The following is a 17,595-nucleotide window of genomic DNA, read 5'->3' on the forward strand; positions in this document are numbered from 1 at the left end:
GATGTGTTAGCGGAATGGATAGTCTTGACTGTCTACCTGATTGGATATGGGGTCATCAAGAGACATGTCTTTGGGTGGTTTGTGAGGGCACTTCTAGGAATGATTAACTGAGGGAAAAGACTTTCCCCAGAGTGGCAGCACCTTTTCACAGCATCCCAGATAGAAAGAGGTCCTAAGACAGAAATAAACAGTATCACTTGCAGCCTGTGTTTCTTGCTGGTGAATGCATTTATGCTGCTGCTGCTGCTGCTGCTGCTGCTTGCTATAGAATAATCCTTTTGTACACCGAAAAGATTTGTTACTCAGATTGGTTTAAGAAAAAGCTGACTGGCTGGTAGCTAGGTGTTGGGAATATTATTTCAAGGTGTGTTACTTTTGTTTATGTTGCATTTGTTTAACTCTGTGAAGCTGTGTTACTGTCCCTGTCTAAAACACCTGATGGTCTAATAAAGAGCTGAACATCCAATGGCAAGGCAAGAAAAAAGATAGGCAGAGCTGACAGGCAAAGAGAAGAAAGAGAAGGAGAAATGTGGGAGAAAGGGAGGAGCAAGAGAAAAGAAGGAGGAGGACACCAGGGTCCAGGCACCCAGCTACACAGCAAGCCATGGAGTAAGAAGGAAAGATAAGGTATACAGAAATAGAGAAAGGTAAAAGTCCAGAGGCAAAAGATAGATGGGATAATTTAAGTTAAGAAAAGCTGGCTAGAAATAAGCCAAGCTAAAGCTGGGCATTTATAATTAAGAATAAGCCTCTGTGTGTGTGTGTGTGTGTGTGTGTGTGTGTGTGTGTGTGTGTGTGTATGTATGTGTGTGTGATTTATTTGGAAGCTAGATGGCAGGCCCCCCAAAAGAGCAAAACCAATCAACAACATTTTGATGCCCAACATGGGACTAGAGTAAAAGAAAATCTAACAATAGCCAGGCAGGAAGTATAGGAGGGACAACCAAACTAAGGATGCTGTGATGAAGAAGGGCAGTCAGAGAAGTTGCCAGCAGACAGAAGGAGAAGCAAATGGGCACACTGTGCTGAGAGAAGGTACCAAGCCACGTGGCAAAGTGTAGGTAAGAAATATGGGCTAATTTAAATGTAAGAGTTAGCTAGTAACAAGCCTGAGCTATCAGCTGAGCATTTACAATTAATATTAAGTTTCTGGGTGATTATTTGGGAGCGGCTGCCAGCACAGGAAAACTCCACCTACAGCTGCTGCTGCCAGCCTTGGCTAGCATCAGACTCCAGCTTCTTCAGGCTTCCAACATGAACGAGGAGCAGTGACTCTCCAGAAACCTTCTAAATGGTCAGCATCAGATTGAGACTACTGAGATATCTGGCCTCATGAGCTGGCCAGCTACTGGGTTCTCAGCTTCTCCAGTGTGGTCAGCCATTGTAACTACTCATCTGCTGTCACATAAGCTGACTGAATGGATCCCTTTGTAATGTGTGCTCATTGGGTCAGTTCTGTTCCTCTAGCACTGACATCATGACTTTCTCAGGGATGACTCTAAGGTAGGTGATTTGCACCTTTTCCAGGGATGCCTGTCTGACGAGGCTCCTGTCACCCACATCAGCAGCTAAACCTCTGTCCACTGCTACCCTTCCTTCCCTACTTCTCCTCTCCTACAGGTATCCTCTGAGGCTGCATCTCAAACTAGCTGCCTCACACTCCTTGAGTCAAGCCATACTGGGGAGTGAAGGAAATAAGACAGTGCTTTCTTCCACTAGAAGGAAGCTTACAGAAAGCCCCCCCAGTTCACCTTCCCTTTGTCAGACCTGGGTCCCTCAGCCCCTTTCTGCCTCCAGCTGTCTCAGGGGAGTTGAGACAATGAGCATCTGGTAGGGAAGTAAGGTTTCTGGAAGTTGGGGCCCCTAAATGAACAGGATGTGTAAGGGTTTACTGAGTGGGGAATTTGCAAAGCACTGGGTTCTGACCAGGAACTGGAAATGGGAGGCAGACAATGAGGTGAAGGCATTGCCAGAGACCAGAGACCAGGTGGAAGCCAGTGTGGGTGTGGCAGAGTGAGGAGCCTTGAGAAGCTCTCTGGGAGATGAGCCGAGAAGACCCCAGCGTGGGTTTCTGTGGGTTTGTGCAACAACCCATAGCAAGGGCCAGCGACAGAAATCAACAAAAGCAACGACCCCATCTGGAAGAGGAGAGAGAGAGAGAGAGAGAGAGAGAGAGAGAGAGAGAGAGAGAGAGAGAGAGAGAGAAATAACAAACAAGCACCCAGACACATATGAATCCTGATTAGCTCCATGTTTCAGCAGGCTGGCTTCCTGCCTCTGCCTCTAAGTTCTGGAACTAAAGGCTTGTGCCACCATACCCGGCAAACTGCAGCCTGATCTTATGGAGGCACTTTCTCAATTGAGGTTCCCTCTTCTCGGATGACTCTAGCTTGTGTCAAGCTGGCATAGAACTAGCCTGCACATCAGCTTTACGTGGGTTTGTGGGGCTCAGACTTGGGTCCTTACACTTGTGATCTAACAAACACGTTACCTAGTGAACCGTCTCCCAGCTCTTCTGTGATCCTCTTTGCCAGCAGCTCAATTCCTAACGGGGGCTCTCCTCCTGTTTTGCACAGGGCACATGTGGCAGTCAGAGGATAACCTCAGGTGTCTGTCCCCCCCTCCACCTTGCTTAGACAGGGTCCCTTTGGTACTCACTGCTGTCTAAGGCTAGCTGGTCCCCGAGTTTCCAGGGATTCTCCAGTTCAACTCTTGTGCTCCTATAGGAGTGCTGGGATTACAGATCCATGCTAGCCAGTTCAGCTGTCATACTTAGGGTCATCATTGCTACAATGAAAACCTTGACCTTGGAAGTTTAGCTTCCAGAACTGTGAGGAACAGACGCCTGCTGTTCAAGCCAACTGAGCTGACTAAGCATGCTAGACCCTTGAAAACTGGGATGGGGGTGGCAGAAGGTTAGATCCCTATCATTCTTGCTCTGGATTGACCTTAGCTGGAAACATGTCTCCAGCTGTAGAAACCACCAGGAACAGGTAGTGGCCAAAGGGACAGTAGCCAGAGCAGAGGCAAACCTGGGAACTCAGGACGGGGGACAAGGCTTTAGGCGAAGGCCAAGGGCATGTGTCATGCTGAAGAGAAAACAGCCAAAAAATAGCACAATCATGCCCAGATGTTATTTATCTCCGGAAAGAGACAAAATCTTTACACAACTCTGATAACCCCCTAAAATTGTCTCGGTTCGGTTGGAGAAATAGGGGCTTCCTCAGTTATTTCAGAGATGAGCCATTTGATACTGGGAACTGGCCACCAACCTACAAGAGTGCCCCCCTTATCTGTGGTTTTACTTTTGGCAGTTTCGACTGCCCATGGTCAACGGCGGTCTGAAAATACTGGACGGAAAGTGCCAGAATGAAATAATGCATCATGTTTACATTCTAAACAACCTTTATGACTATATACATTTTATAGTTGTTCTACTGTTACTGACTCAGTCTCTCACTATGCAGTTAATTCACCAATTAACCTTTACCTCGGGCGTGTGTGTATGGGTGGAGAGCATGGCTACATAGGATCTGATGCTGTCAGCTGTTTCGGGTAGGCACAGAATGCCTTAGCGACTGTCTGTCACTAAGCAGGGACAGCAGTGTTGGAAGGACTGAGGGGGCTGACAGGGAAAGACACTTAAAAATTAATACCTGCAGCGAGGGGGTTAGAGAGCTGGCTCGGTGGTGGAGATCTAGTACAGCTCTTTCCGAGAACTCTTGTTCAGGTCTCAGCATCAACGTCAGGCAGCTCACAACTGCCTATCACTTCTGCTGGCTCCCTCCGGTGACTCCCATGGACTGACTCTGCAGAAGACAGATGCTGCTGTATCTATCAAGTGCCACCTGCAGGACTCCCGCCACCCTGGCAGCCCGCACAGCACCAGAGGGCAGGAATGGAGCTGAAGACCACTGAGTTCACAGGGCGGCCGGCAAGTGGGAAGGAACTGTGTGGATGGGGTACTGGAGCCAGATGAAGATGAGAGGCAGAGACAGAGACAGAGCGGGGAGCTTTCTCTTCTGGGCTCCGTCAGCAGAGTGAGCCAGGTTCTAATGTCTCATAACTCACTGGACATAGATCCTCGGTGCCTCAGTTCCAGCTGTGTGTGCTGTCCACACCCACTTCCACGATGACTCGCCAGTGAGCTCTGTGCATTCCACAGGGTGCCACCTCGGTGGTTCCCATCACGTACCCTCTCCTAAAAACCACCTCCCCCTTGAGCCTCACGGCCACCAGCCTCGGTACAGCTCTCATGGTGGCGTGCCCAGGTGGGCAGGCTCCTCTGTGCAGGGCTTCTCACAGCTCACTCTTCTCTTGAAATGTGCTCAGCATCTTAATGGAAAGGTTCTTTCCAGAAAATGGACTAGCACCAAAAATAAATTATCCAGAAAAACAAGACCGCTTTCTCTACCATGAAAGAAACTGAAGAGCTCATTAGCCTTGGGAATAAATCATGTTTTCTAGTGTTGCGAGGCCAGAAGACAGGACCATGAATATTCATAAGCATACCTCTGAAGTGAGGGCTGGAGAGCCTTCTTTTAGGCACCACCCATTTGAGGGAAAGGTTTTCTAACTGTGGTTAGGCTGGCTGAGCCCAAATCTTCAACCAGGAGACTGATAACCTTTTAGTGAGAATTTATACCATGTTAATTGGTTAGTCATACCAAGTTAATTTCTGGTAAAGGCAATGGGGAAAATTGGCCAAACTAAGTAAAGCCAAGGATGTCTACGGGTGGCTTTAGAATCTGTGCAGACCCAGCCACACCTAACAGCAACAGTTTCATGGGGACCTAGCCAACATGGAGAGGCAGCTGCTATGGCTTGGACCTTGAATGCTGCCCAGAGGCCCGTGTGTCAAAGACTTAGTTCCTGTGTGGCAGAGCTGGGAGGCTGTGCAGCCGTTAGTGGGTAGGCCTAGGAAGAAGTCCTTGTGTCATTTGGGGCATGCCTATGGGGAGGGGGAGGAGGGGGGCTGGAGTGCCTTGGTTGCTTCCTCTTAAGCTTCCTGGCCATAAGAAAACGATGTCTCTACAACGTACTCCCCAGCATTATTATCTGGCACATCCTTCTGAGGCTGAAAGCAGTGGGAGCCCCCAAATCTGTGAGCTCATAGAACCCCTTCCCTTTATAAATCCACCATTTCAGGTGATTTGTTACAGCAGTGGAGAGCTGACAGGGGTACAGACCAGTCACCTCCCGGTCTCACGGACCCAGCCTTACCTTTTTGCCTTCCCTGGGTTTTATGGTTTGGTTTGGTTTTAAGTCATAGTTAGGATAAGTCAAGGCTCTCAGCCTTGACTCACCTTCAAACAACCCCAGGAGCTTTCTGGTAGAAAGATGCCCAGACCAGATCAGATCACGAACCGCAGAGGTCTCTGGGGTCACACTGGGTGTCAGTGGTTTGAGCACACAGCCAGGGCAGCTGTAGCAGCTGGTGTCTGAGGTACTGCTGTGCTTCCTCCCCTTCGCTGAAGACACGCCTCCCCACAGAGAGGGAAGTCTGCTCCTGGGGCCTTGACTCCAGAGAAGTGTGATGCTTCTGTCTGGCAGGGTCCTCCTTTTTTTCTCTTGAAGCGTTGGCTTTGGGGCCGTGTCTGCTCAGAGCTCAGCTTCTTTGCCCCCTGGAGAAAGCATGCTAAGAGGCTGGTCAGTGACCCAGCTGATCTCCCAGAATCCCTGCCAACCATGCAGGAGAAACTTCTAGAAGGACCAGTCCAGGAGAACATTCAGGTGACCCCAGTTCCAGCTGACACCCAGGAGCAGTACCCTGCTGTATTCAGGCCTCACCTGGAACTGTGAGCGACAGTAGTGGATGGAGACCTTAACCAGCAGGCTGTGCGATAATTGTCTGTTGAGCAGAGAATGGCTGGAACAGGCAAGAACCACGGGATCAAAGGGGCGTCCACAGGGAAGCATTCCAGCAAGGCACACACAGTCTCCAACAGAGAAGAACACTCTGCTACTGTGTAGATCTGAAATGTCTCCCATGTACAAAAACCTTGGTACCCAGTCTGGGCACTAAAGGTGGATCTTTTTTGGGGGGGGGCGGTTTCAAGACCCCTGTGTAGCTTTGGTGCCTGTCCTGGATCTCGCTCTTTAGACCAGACTAACCTCGAACTCACAGAGATCTGCCTGGCTCTGCCTCCTGAGTGCTAGGATTCAAGGCATGCGCCACTACAGCCCGGCAAAGGTGGATCTTTTAAGTGGAAGGGCCTGGTAGGAAGAAGTTAGACCACTGGAGTGGACCCTTACAAGGGACATTGGGACCTCCCTCTCTTTCACTTCCAGGCTGCCCACGGGCCTCTTTGGTCAGGTTCCCTCCAGGATATGTTTCTGGTGCTACATGCTCAGAGCAATAGGATACAAAGACCATGAAGTGAAGCCCCTGAAAGTGTCACTCAGAAGGAATCTTTCCACTTTATAACTTGATTTTCTAATGTCTCTGTATCACAGCAACAGAAAGATTACTAACATGCCCTGGACCTCAGCAGGGCCAGCTCCATCCTCACTCTGTGTCCTGCCTGCTCCCATGCTCTGCCCACACGTTATAAAAAGAACTTCAGGATTTGGGGACAAGATAGCTGTCAAGGTAGAAGCCACCCATCCATGCAGTGGTCCCTGTTAGGCTAAACAGGTTTTTGCTGTGTTTTCAATTTTGCTAATTTTTCCATTTTTAAACACCAATCCTACGTGTTATAATTCATACAGTTGGTGGTCCCATATGGTCACTGTTACCATGGGAAGGCAGCTATGGCCAATGGTCTATTTTTTTGAACCAGCATCTGAAGGCTCAGAGAGACTATTTGAGTCTCCTTAAATGGTGTAGTGAGTAATAGAAGAGGCGAGAGTTAAGCCCAGGGGCTGTTGGTGCTATTACACTGCTTCTCTGTTTGGGGAGGAAAGGAAGAGGAGCCCCAGAGCCCCCTCAATATGTTCCCCTCGTGGCTTAGGAACTCTATTAATTGGCTTTCTGATGCTGTAACAAAATACTCGAAGCTGGGTACTTTATATACAAAGCAGATTTATTTCTTGGTCCTGCAGGCTTATGAACATGGTGCTGGAATCCGTGTGGCTCTGGCATCACAAAAAACGTGCATGAGAGATTACATGTCAAGACAGGAAGCCGCTGAATATGCTCCCAACAGCTTAATCTCTTAGAACTAATCCATTCCCTGAGGCCAGTACTAATCCATCCTCAACACCAACCTCCACCCCTAATAGCCTTCCACTAGGCTCCAACTCTTCTGCGCCCCTTCACCCCCGCCCCCCAGTGCACTACCCATTCCTACACTAGAGACCGAACTTCCAGATACCTTCAAGCCATGTCTAAGCCACGGGAACAGCAGAAGCCCAATTCATTCGGGGAAGCACTGCATCTAAAGTCATGTTCCCTAGTCATTCTTGGAGCTAGGTGTGGGTGTGTGTCTAGTAAGAAGAGCACCTCAGCGTTGTGAGGACATCTACAAAGCCTGAATCAGAAGGACCTGCAGGAAAAGCCTGCAGCTCATGTGATGGCCGGAGGCGCTCCAGCAGCCACATAGACTATGAAGACACCTTAAGGCTGCTCATTACAGACAATGGAATAAAAAGCAATAACAAGCTTGGGTCCTGCCATGGATTGCCTACCTCTAAACTTCTTAATAAATGGGTTAATACATGCTTGGGTCGTTAAGGCCCTGTTTTAGGCTTCTGATAGGGCCTACTTTATCTCTAAAGTAATAAAGTTTACATATTGGTTAATTCTGAAATTCTTGCGGGAGCCCCATCCGATGGCATGATTTGTCCTTAGGACATTGAAACCCTGTTTTCTACGTCAGAAGTCAAGTTAAGTTCCAATACTGACAACATTCTTCCCTCACATAGCTGGTCAGGCAGAGAGCAGACACGGAACAGGCGTTTGTTACGTTCACCCTTAATAAGCATGCGCAGATCGGCAGGGCTGGGAGGCCGACATAAGAGGTGTTTACCTCATGGGGCTCCACCTTGGGAATAGACTGACGTCCACCCTGAAGGGCTATAGACTGACTCTTGCTCTCTCCTCACACGATGCCTTTCTTCTGCCACGGTGTGACACAACCCTCACCAGATCCCACCCCTCCATCTCAGTCATCCCCACCTCCAGAACTGTAAGGGTTAAGGCTCTGTTCATTGTAAATACCCAGGCAGCACAAACAGAAGGACAGGTGTAGCAGGAATCTTAAAGGTACTTGTTAATAAAATCAAACCTGAGCCAGGTATTGGGGTGAACTGGAAGATCAGAGAAGCAGAACTGGCCATAGCTACCTCACCTCGCCGGATCCTTAGCTGATCCTGTTTCCTCAGACTGGAGGCCTCTGAGTCCTCATCCAGAATGAAACTCAGCTGAACTGCTGCTCCAAAGCCTGAAAGCTTAACCAGCCAAATGCTTCTAGTTCCTGGTCCTCGCACCTTATATACCTTTCTGCTTTCTGCCATCACTCCCTGGGATTAAAGGCTCGCTTTCTGGGATTAAAGGCGTGAGTCACTATGCTTGGCTGTATCCTTGAACAGATGGATTTCTGCCTCTGGAATGCTAGGATTAAAGGTGTGAGTTACCACTGCCTATCCTCATGTTTAATATTGTGGCTGTTCTGTCTCTGACCCCAGATAAGTTTATTAGGGTGCATAATATTTTGGGGAACACAATACCACCACAGACAGGTAGGCAGTAATATTTGTAACTATCACCCTGTCTATTTCTGGTAACCTCATGTATGTGTACAGGTGCCCTTTAAAATTACATCATACAAGTGATCTTTGTTGGTTAAGGGAGTGTTGTGGGATATTTATTTACACTGTGTGAAGATGTGTCTATGCTTTGCCTCACCTGCCTAAAGCACCTGATTGGTTTACTAAAGAGCTGAATGGCCAATAGCTAGGCAGGAGAGAATAGATGGGACTTCCGGGGAGAGAAAGGAACTCAGCGGATGAACCAGGTGCATGAGAGATGCCAGAGAGACACGGAGGGAGTCGGACATACACAATGGAGGAAAGGTGAAGAGCCACGTGACAGAATGTAGATTAATATAAGAGCTAGTTGGGAACAAACCTAAGCTAAAGGCCAAGCTTTCATAATTAATAATAAATCTCCATGTCACTATTTGGGGGCTGGTGGTCCAAAGAAAGTCCAACCATAGGGGAGAGCAGGAAACCTCACTAGATAGCCAGGGAAGATTGGTCCAGCCCTAGTCCTTGGGTACTTTATCTCCTGTGTCCTGGGATGCCCTTGCGCTTGCCTTGTACTCGATGTGATACAAGTTAAATTGTTAAAGATGCTTGTGTGGCATGCACCGTGATATTTTCCCTGCTGAGAGCCTGTGCCAAGTGGTAACTGCCCTTAGTTGTGGCCCCAGAATAAAGTGATCTACAAAATGAACTCGCTGAAGACATCTTGAGTCCTGGCCCAGACAAGCAGGTCATACTCCCAAAGCCAGCCTAGTCTCCTGGATATAAAAGTTTGTTGATGCAGACCACTGAGACGGTGGGACTGTTTGTTTGGCAGCAGAGCTGACTAACAGTATCATTCAGAGAACTGCACACACAAAAATCAATGTCTTCCTCCACTCCTGCCTTTCCTTCTCGCCTCCTTCCTGGTCCTTAAGTCCTAAACCTCACTCAGAGCATCTCTTTCCCCTCTCCGCCTTTCTTCTTCTCTCTTTCAGATCTCAGTCCTCTAGATTAGAGCAGACTTCCTGCTGTAGATGAGGCACATGAGGTCATCCTTGTGTAGCCACAGCAAACTTCTGGAACTGTAAATCAGACCACAGCCTTCCACACTTGGACCCTCTTATGGGCTTTAGCTTGGGAAGCATCCCTGAGTCTAAGAGGGGTATATCTATGGGTTCCTGCATGTACCTGCCCTTCCATTTGTGCACACTCTCCACCTTGAACCTGACTTGCCCCAGTTTCCCATGCTGAGCCTGACTTCACACAGCCAGGCTGGGGTCTTCATGGGTGCTGCCCAACTGAAATGACCATGTCTTTAGTTCAAGGTCAACTTTTTAGGGTACTGTTCAAATGCCTCTGGCTCTGTGGGTAGGGATGAAACGAGGCAGATGGAGGCTCCTTCAAAGTTAGAAGAAGAGCCACCCTATGATATAGGGTCTCACTTCAGGGTAGACTTCTTTCTGTTTACCACAGTTCTATTCCCAACAGATAGCATATGAAGCCAAGCTAGGTTCCACGTGGAAATGGAGGCAAGGTGCTACTTACACGAAAGAATACTATTTGGTCTTTAAAAAGGAGACTCTGGGGTTGAAGAGATGGCTCAGTGGTTAAGAACACTGGATGTTCTTTAAAGGACCCAGACTCAGTTCCCAGGACCTACATGGCAGCCTATAATTCTAGTTTCAGCAGATCAATACCCTCTTCCACCCTCTTAAGGCCTCCAAGGTCACCTGCCCACACATGGTGCATACAGACAAACAGTCACACCCACATACACGTACATGAAAATAAATAGATAACACAATTTTAAAGATAAGTAAATAATAAAAAGGAGATCCAGCCATTTGCAACCATATAGTCAACGCCTGAGGACCAGTTAGTTTCAAACCGTCAAAGCCATCCGATTTCGCTTTTGATGCAGAATCTGGGAGAATTGAACCTGCAACAACAGAGTAAAATGGAACTCACCAAGGGGCATGATGCAGGGAGTGGGGTGTGAGAATGGCATGCCCAAAGTATACAAAGGTCCCGGAACAACACACAAGCAAGAAATCCAAGATCTACTGCACCATATGCCCGTCACAGTTAATACTAACATATCATGTATTTTAAAATTGCTGAAAGAAAGTCAGGCGGTGGTGGCACACGCCTTTAATACCAGCACTCGGGAGGCAGAGCCAGGCGAATCTCTGTGAGTTCGAGGCCAGCCTGGGCTACCAAGTGAGTTCCAGGAAAGGCGCAAAGTTACACAGAGAAACCCTGTCTCGAAAAAACCAAATAAAATAAAATAAATAAATAAAATTGCTGAAAGAATAGATTCGAAATGTTCTCACTATTTAAAAAAAAGACATAAATATGAAACAATGGCTATGTGAATATACATGATATAAGCGTCCCACAAAGTCTACCTCTGTCAACACATCACACTGGACCGACAAATATACTCGATTATTCTTTGTTTACTAAGAATTAAAGTTTAAGTAACCTCACTCGCAAAAAAGCACCTTGTCTGGCTCTCCCCTGGAAGGAGCTCCCTGAGGGCAGGCCTGCGTTCCTGTCCTCCTTGTTCAGAAAGGTGTCTGTCAGTGCCCGCAGCTCTGCTTAAGCCGTGGAGTCCTGACTTTCTAGAGAACTCAGAGTGGGGGATGTCAGGGGGGAGGGCGGGGGGGGGGGGGAGGAATAGAGGAGCAGGGACCGGTTGAGGAGGGAAGGAGTCAGAAATCTAAAGATGGAGCGTGAGAGGGGAGTTAAGGACAGAAAGGGCCACGGAGCTGAAAATGCCTGCTGACACCAACACTTTCCGTTCGCTCTTCCCAGCTCGGCTCAGAGCCGGCTCAGGCCGAGTGTGTGTGCAGCTGGCGCAGGACTTACCGTGCGGGTGCCAGAAACATAAGCAAGAGGGAGAGACACGCGGCCCAGACAGGGCGTTCCTGGTGGGACCAGCCCAGGGGCCGCATGGCCTGCTGCTCCCCTCCAACTGCCAAGGAGTCTAGGGAGCTATGGCTAAGGAGAGGGGCAGAGGAAAGCCCTTGGCACCCTGCAGGGGGACCTTTCTAGGCCAGACTTAAGGACCCGTTCGCCAGGAACACGAATGCTGTGTGCACATCTGGAGAAGCCCAGGGCACCAGGCTTTGTCCAAAGGAGACTGACTCTAAGTCTCAGGCACAGCTGCCTGCTTCTCTAAGCCCTTGACCTCCAGAATCACCCTGGGCCGGGGTGGAGATAGTCCCAGGGAGTTGCGTGGTTTTCAAAGTTCCCCCAGGGATTCTGAGAGGCAGCTCCAAGTTGGGACCCACTGCCACCCACGCATCAGAGCTCTACAAACCTTTGCTGTAGAGCCAGAGGGTAAGTACTTCAGGTCTTGTGCTTGTTCTGGCCGCTGCCCTCATACCCAGAGCAGTAAAACGAGGGCCATAGATCAGAGAAGCCACGCTCCTGTAAAACCTTTTTAATTGAATCTCATAAATTTGAAATTTATAAATTTGAAATTTCATAGAAGATTTATTTACATGCTATGGATATTTCTTCTTTTTTTCCCCCTCCTAAAAGTATCTCCTTAGCTCAAATTAAATGGTGGGCAGGACTACATAGTTCACGAGCCCTGACTCAGACCTGTGTTACTAGGAAGAGAGAGTTCCAGGCAACTTTTAAAACAATGCGGCATTCCAGTGGTTCCTAAGCCAGTGTCTAGTGGACCCAACACTACCCGTTCTGGTGATATTGATTCCCCATAGCACACAACATCAAATATGCTACAGCCTGGCCACATGGGTCAGTGGTAGACTGAGGATTTGAAAAAATCTGGTCTCTAGCCTTAGAAGACTTGAGAAGTGGTTTCATTTAAATCATTCTTTTGATCCCCAGGGAGGCTTTGAACTGCCCACCGTGATCTATAATCCCCCTCAGATCTATAGTGGTAACTGCAGCAAACAAAACAATCCTGAGTGCAGGGGGGTGGGGGGAAAGAGCTAAAAAGGAATGCAGCAACTCTTTAGTGAAGGCTCTTTGAGTAGAATTACAATGCATTTTCTCTCACTGTGTTTGTCTGTTGTCCTTAGGAACACCCGTGAATTTTATCACTGAGAATTGTATAATTAAGAGACTTTTAGGGATGGATAACCAACACTAAGGATCTGTGAAAAAGCAATATGGAAGAGGTTGAATGGAAGTATCCTACACGGCGGGGGGGTGGGGGGGTGAGGGTGGGTGGGGAGGGGGGAATAATGCTTTTCCAGAAGCCATGGGTTATTAAAAATCTTGGTACCAGGTGTGAGATATCTCCCTACAAATTATTGGTCATAGCGTTCCAAGAGATGTCCTCAAATGAATACTGGCAGTTGTCATTGCTCTTGTTTGCCTGCCAGAACTTGAGGATGAGAGCCTGTGGCTGAAGACACCACACACTCTGCTCTCACGACTTGAGGAAATGAAGCTGCAGTTGACCTGGAAGCTTCCTCCTGGCTGGCTAGCTCTCAGAGTGCTAGAAGGTGCTCTCCAGGCTGCTGGGAGAGAAAGTCATCAACAGCCTCACCCTGCTGTGAATTCTGCAAACTGCAGTAATGACCGCCCTGGCAAGATGTACCTATTGGCGCAATAGTGGTGTGGATGTTAGGGGGCAACCAACTGCTTGCTGTTTGGACCGGAGGCCCACTCTAGGAGGGAACTTAAGCTAGGCATCAATGTGGCCAAGCACTTGTACCTAAGAGGCCATAGGCCCCAGGGAAAAGCCTACTATTGTTATTATGCTAAATAAATATGGTATCAAACTGTCTTCTAAAACAGGTCTTTTAGACTTTTTCTTTTTATGTGTATAAGTGTTTTGTTTGCATATGTGTGTATGTATCATGCGTATGCCTGCTCCCCACAAAGGTCAGAAGGAGGCATCAGATGGTTGTAAACTACCAGACGAGTGCTGGGAACCAAACCCAGTTCCTCTGCAAGAGCAACAAGTGCTTGTAAGCACTGAGACATCTCTGGAACCTCCAAACTGCCTTCTAGCTACTTACCTTAATACCCATAGAGTGGGGCGGCTTTCAACCTTCCTCACTTGTTTCTACAGTAGACAGTGGTTAGTGTAGAGACTCACAACTGGTCCTAGCACAGAAACTAAATGACTGTGGATTGATCATCCCTAAGCTGGACATCTCACACACGTGTGCACACTCACAGGCACACACACACACACACACACACACACACACAAAAGGCTCAAAGGATATTGCATGCAGAAGGGACCAGAAGATCGTAAGAGCCAGAGGTTGGAGAGGAAAGCTGTTAAGTGTTGTCTTCTGGGTATTACATGTTGAACACACTCATGAACTCACTGCAGCTGTGGTTACCGACACAAGACCGGGCCAGTCAACATCTTATCGTGGAAGAGGGAAGAGCTCATGAGAGAATATTGACTGCTACTGGTGGCTGGGAGAAGGGTCGTCACTTTCTTCATGACGTTGCCCATTCCTCAGTAAATAACCTCCCACCCATGGTCATGCACATAACCCTATGTAGACTCTGTAGAACACACACACACACACACACACACACACACACACACACACACACACACTGAAAACAGGAAGGGGACTGGTTGGGAAGAAGTGTTTCATGGGAGAAAGCAGAGATAAGAGAGTAAAGGGGAGGGAAATGCCTAAAATTTATTATGTACGTGTATTATACTGTCAAAGAGCTTTTCAAAATTTAAAGAGACCTGTAAAAGAATTCTCTGGACAGCAAGTTCGCCATTGAATGACCTCCTCAGTATCTTCCAAATCTTTGGTCAGGAAGTACTTTTTCATGTTTAATCCATGTCTAGAGAATTAAGGAAAGAAAAAGACAAAATGAGAAACATATGTTGTCCTTTTGACTGCCGAGCCCCAGTTCCTGTCATTCGTGGTTATTTTTAACACTAGAGTCAGGCTGGTGGGATACAGCAGGCCTAGAGATGCTGAGAATGGTCACAAGTCCATCAGCACAGGACCAACGAAAGCAGGTTGCTTCTGCGGCTGACCTCTCAATTCCAGGACATCCCAGCAACCATCTGGATGGTTGTCAGAGTCATCCAGAAGCTCAAGGGCAACACTCCAGGCTTCTAGGGGAAAGTCACGGGCCTCAGTGGACCTGAGTTTGAGTCCCGACTTGGCTACCTTCACACTATGAAGCTTAGGAAGAGCAATCGAGTTTGCTGAGTCTGTTTTCTCTTCCAACAACCTTGAGCCAGAAGGCAAGGGCGGTTGTTCGGCTAAAGCTCCTGACATAGGCAGCGAGGGCATTGACGATTCTTCCTTCTGATGCTGGGACATCAGATACCTGGTCAAGGTCATCACATTATTTACTTTTTGTTGCTGTGACAAAACGCCATACCAAAAGCAACTTAGGGAAGAGAGAGTCTGGGCTTACCGTTCCAGAGGAAGAGCCCATAACGGCAGGGGAGGCGTGGCAGCGGGCAGCTAGAGCCGGAAGCAGAGAGATCACATCTTCAATAGCAAACCCAAAGCAGAAGGAGTGAGGGGAGACGAAGAACTGGAAATGGGGCGAGATTATGAATTCTCAAAGTCTGCCCCCAGCGAAGGGCTTCCTCGAACAAGGCTCCACCTCCAAACTACACCATTAACAGGGGACCAAGTGTTCAAACATGAGAGCCTACAAGGGACATTTCTCATTCAAACCATCGTAGTCATGAGCCTGTGCAAAGGGCTGGGAATGAACCCGCCCCTCTTGTACTTGACTAGAAGAGACTTACGGCGGAGAACAAACTACTGAGCGCTTTGTCTCTGGCTACATCCCGGGATGAGGCCTACATCAGGACCCGTGCATGATGACAACATGTATCTCAACCCCAAACTCAGCCACAGCCCAAGTTCAGAATCTCCTTTGTTGAAGAGCTGGGCAGCCCATTCAGTAGCTACATGTGAGAGCATGTGGCTATTCATGTGTAAATTAATTCAATTTAAATGAAATTAAAGGTTCAATCCCTCATTCAACCTAACCACATATTGAGTGCTCAGAAGCCACATGTGGCTGCCTTGATGTACAGCAAGATGAGCCAGGACATTGCCACCATTACCAGAGGTCATTAGACAGAATTCTTATGATGGTTTCTGGGATCACACAGGCCACACCTAGACAGACAGACCTGTGGCCATTTGCAAAAATGTTCTCATATTACCGCAGTGACATGTTCCCTGAGTGGAGAAACCAAAATTCCATAACTAGCACCTAGTGTCTGACTATTGGGGTGGATTGGTGTGTGTTGTGTGTGTGTGTGTGGGGGGGGGTGCTCATGGGAACACAGCCCCTAGGGTGCTGAGGTTGGGATCTGAAGCTTGAAGATGCTTCTGCTCTACCATGGACTGGCAAAGAGCAGTTGACTCCATTAGGGCAATTTGACGACACAATGGTATCCAAGCAAGAATCCAGCGGACTAATGTGGCCCCGGTGGAATGGCAGCAAACCCACGGGGCACACGGCACGTGGCGTGCTACATCCTGGCTACATACGTTTGGTGAGGCATGGCAGATGTTGAAAACAGCCAAGTTTGCTTCTGCAGGCACCACTAGTTTAAGAAATTCTGGTTTCAGAATGGCTTGGCAATGGCCACAGGGTGGAAAGAGAAAGGGCAGCTATGTGAAGTCTGCTGTGACCCAGCGCCAGGACAGCTGTGTGAAGTCCAAGCTGGAGTCAGGAATCCCCAGGTCCCTTTGAGTTCAGTGGTGTGCAGAGATCCAGGTGGCTCACCTGGAGTGGAGGGTGACCTTTACAGATAATCTCGCCTGGATAACGAGGGCTGGGGTGAAATAAACCTTCTCTCACCTCATCCCCGTCCCCCTCTCCCGGCATGCTCCAGGAGCTACCCTAGCTCCTGCCCCCTACTGGGGTTCTAAAGTCTATGCCAACCTTAGGAATGTGGGTGATGTAGGTGCTGCTGGCAGGACCCACCACTATCCTCAGCTGTCCACTTGAGAGCTTGTGTTTGCCACACAGGAGCTGGGTAACCTTCAGAAAGTTAGTTCCTTCCTGTGACTGCTCTGGCCTTGAAACAGTGTGATGAAAACAGTGCTTACCACGCTAGGCAATTCCAAATATTAAGTAGGATTCAATACATTCAGCTAGGCCCTGAGTACAGAGCCTATTAGTATGTAATAACACTCAGTAATACTGTTAATCACGTCAGTGTGGCATTTGACTGATTGCTATTCGTTACAATTAATACAGTAACATTAGTCATTAGCTGCTGCCTGCATCTCTGAAGGCAGAGCTCCCCGTCTGCATCAGAAAATGGTCACTTTTTGGAAAAATGGACCCTCCATCCCTGCACTCTCCCACTAGGCTGCAAAGAATACCATTAAAATGCTCTGTGTCCTTATCTTGTCAAAGGGTTCAAGATGTTAAAATATGTCTTATTACTGGTGACGCTAGTGGAGAGAGAAGAGAGGGAGAAAGAGGAGAAAAAAGAGAGGAGAGGAGAGAGGATTTTAAGGAATTGGTCCATACAATTATGGAAGCTGGCAAGCCCAGAGTCGGCATGGTAGGTCAGCAGGCTGGAGACCAGCGACAAGGTGATGTTGCATTTGTTGTCTAAAAACACAGAACAGAGTGCAGACAAATTCCCTTTCCCTCAGGGGATCAATCCCCTTTCCTCTGGGGAGTCATCCCTTTCCTCTGGGGAGTCGGTCCCCTTTCCTGGGGGAGTCGGTCCCCTTTCCTCGGGGGAGTCATCCCTTTTTCTTCTTAGATCCTCACCACCTGCTTAGACGCAGCCTCTTGGCTTGGGGAAGACCATCTGCTTCATTCAAGGTCCACTAGTTCAGTCTTAACTTCTAAAATTTCTTCACAGCAGGGCTGGGGTGTAGCTCGGCTGGTGGAGTGTTTGCCTAGCATGCACAAAGCCCGAGATTGAGCCCAAGTGCC

Source organism: Peromyscus maniculatus, chromosome 4 (genome assembly GCF_049852395.1).
Source record: "Peromyscus maniculatus bairdii isolate BWxNUB_F1_BW_parent chromosome 4, HU_Pman_BW_mat_3.1, whole genome shotgun sequence".
Taxonomy (NCBI): Eukaryota; Metazoa; Chordata; class Mammalia; order Rodentia; family Cricetidae; genus Peromyscus; species Peromyscus maniculatus.